A 2,884-nucleotide genomic window follows, 5' to 3' on the forward strand; every position below is an offset into this window, starting at 1 on the left:
TTATCCCAGAAGAGAAGGAAGGCATGCAGGTGAGAAGGTGGCCCTGGAAAGGAAAGAACTCGGGGAGACCTGTCTGACTGACGAGTGATAGGGTACAGAGTGAGAAATGGTTTGACGGTCTGTTCGATGCTTCTGTGTCTCTGGAGGGAGTCGGGGAGGTAAGGGATCTACCAAAGGACTTGTATGCATGCATATAAGCCAAACCAATGGACATGGACAACAGGGGGATGAGAGCATAAGTGGGGGGGATGGGGGTTAATGGTGGGGAGTGAGGACACATTTGTAATTCCTTAACTAATAAAGACTTTAAAGATTTTTAAAAAATGGAATCTTATTGGGGGCCTTAGTTTGCATTTCCTCAGGAACTGATGTCTTAGTCAGCCTAGGCGGCCATAACAAAGACTAGGTTTGGGACTTGCTTGGGACCTGTCACACCTTTCTTCTTTCCTATTTCTCCTTTGTGGAAGGGGACTGTCTGTTCTAAGCCACCTTGTCTGTGCATTTTGTTCTGGCAGCCTGAAGCTGGCTGAGACGACTGAAGATGTTGACTCTCTTTGTTTAATGACCCATGTATTTCCTTTGCCGTGAAATGCCTGATCACTTCTTTTGTCCACTTTCTATTGGGTATTCATTTTCTATTGTTGCTGTAACAAATTACCACAAACTTAGTGGCTTAAAAGAACATAATTTTATTAACTTACAGTTCAGGAGGTCAGAAATGCAAAATGGGTCATATTGGGTAAAATCCAGGTCTTGGCAAACCTGCCTTCCTTCTGAAGGTTTAGGGGAAAATCCGTTTCCTTCCCTTCCAGAGGCTGCCCTCCTTCTGTGGCTCAGGTCCCTCTTCCACTCTGACCTCTGTTTCTGTTGTCACACCTCTCCTCTCTCTGGCCCTCCTGTCTCCCTCTTAGGGGGACCCTTGTGATTACATTGGGTAATTACATTGGTCCTTCCCAAATATTTCAGGATGATCTCCTAAATTGGTGTTCTGAGACCCACTTTCCCATGTTAGGGGGTCCACACCAACAAGCAATTCTCAGACACCAGCTGGGGTCTGGAAATTCAACTCAGTTCTGAAACCATCTACTCAGATTCTACAAGCTAAGAGTTCAGCTCTATAAGACTGCCCCACCCACACGCATACGTCAAATGCCAGACACAAGCTCAGTTTACCTGTGCTTCTGGCCGAATGACCATAGATGGAAGGTTCCCATGACCCTCCAATTCAAGAGGCCAATTGACCGTCCAGGTTGTTACCTGTACTTCTGGTCAAGTGGCTATAGATCATAGGTTCCCAAAACTCCCTCCTTGGGTTTGACTAATTTGCTAAAATGGCTCACACAACTCAGAAACATGTTACTAGACCACTGGTTTATTGTAAAAGGATATAACTCAGGAACATCCAGATGGAAGAGATGGATAGGGAACCTACGGGCAAAGGGCAAGGTGCTTCCCTGCACTCTCCAAGCTGGCCGCTCTCCCCGAATCTCACCTGTTCACCAACCTGGAAGCCCTCCCAACTCTTGGGTTTTTATGGAGGCTTCGTCACATAGGCGTTATTGATTAGATCACTGGCCATTGGCGATTGATTCAACCTCTCATCTGGGAGGCATGGGTGGGTGGAGGTGGGGGTGGGTGGTAGAGACTAAAACTTCCAAACCTCTAATCACATGGTTGGTTCCATTGGCAACTGGCCCCCATCCTTACATGGGCTTCACAAGTCACCCCATTCCAAGTCACATGACAAAAGACAAAATTCCCCTCTCAATGGTTAGGAAATTCCAAGAGTCCCCAGAGCTATGAGGCAGGGATTGTGTCCAAAGAGCAAATATAAATCACAATATTGCCTCTCCCACCTCAAAATCCTTACTCACACTGCTTTTGGTACCAGGATCTCTCTTTATACTCTTTGTTTATCTGTTTTAGGAAAATCAATTAACGTTTATCCAGTCATAATGACAAGTACAATTTTAATATCTGCAGCCTTTTCAGAAAGCGTTTACAGGTGACTCTCCATTTACTATATTGTAGTAAGTAAGCACTACTTTGTCACGAAGAAAAACTCTGTGATCAAAGATCATAATCCTGTAGTCCTTCACTGAACACAATATCCTATATAATAAAAGCCTAGGTGGCATGACGCCCTCGGGCAACATGGTCACAACATGTCTGCCACAAGATGACCGCCCTCACGTCATCACAAAATGGCCACCACAAGATGACGGGCAGGGGAGGGCAGTTGGGGGCAACCAGGCTGGCAGGGAAGGGCACTTAGGGCGACCAGGCCTACAAGGGAGGACAGTTGGGGGAACCAGGCTGGCAGGGGAGGGCAATTAGGCGACAAGGCCTGCAGGGGAGGACAGTTGGGAACGAGATCAGGCCAGCAGGAGAGGGCAGTTGGGGACGATTGAGCCAGCAGGGGAGAGCAGTTGGGGGCAATCAGGCAGGCAGGCAGCCGAGTGGTTAGGAGCCAGCAGTCCCAGATTATGAGAGGGATGTCTAGCAGTAGGACATCCCCCAAGGGGTCCCAGATTGGAGAGGGGAACGCCCCTCTCGATGCACAAATTTCATGCACGAGGCCTCTAATACAGTTAATAAAGCAGGACATGCTTTGAGTGGCAGTAACGTGCAAAATCCAGGTTGTAGAAATGTTAATATAGTTTTTGCTACATCAGAATTCCATGTAGGTTTTTACAGTTTTGGAGTTTTAAGGACAAAAAAGAGCAATTATTTAATCCTTACATAGTAGAGATGCCCGAATGAATAACCACTGGGCATTAACATGCAATTTACCAAAAAAAATTTTTTTTAATTTAAAAGACTGACCTATGTAACCTAAGTCTTTGTTTTCTTTTTCAGGGACCTGCATTGCATGTTCCATCCC

This window comes from Myotis davidii, unplaced genomic scaffold (assembly GCF_000327345.1).
Source record: "Myotis davidii unplaced genomic scaffold, ASM32734v1 scaffold2646, whole genome shotgun sequence".
NCBI classification, from domain to species: Eukaryota; Metazoa; Chordata; class Mammalia; order Chiroptera; family Vespertilionidae; genus Myotis; species Myotis davidii.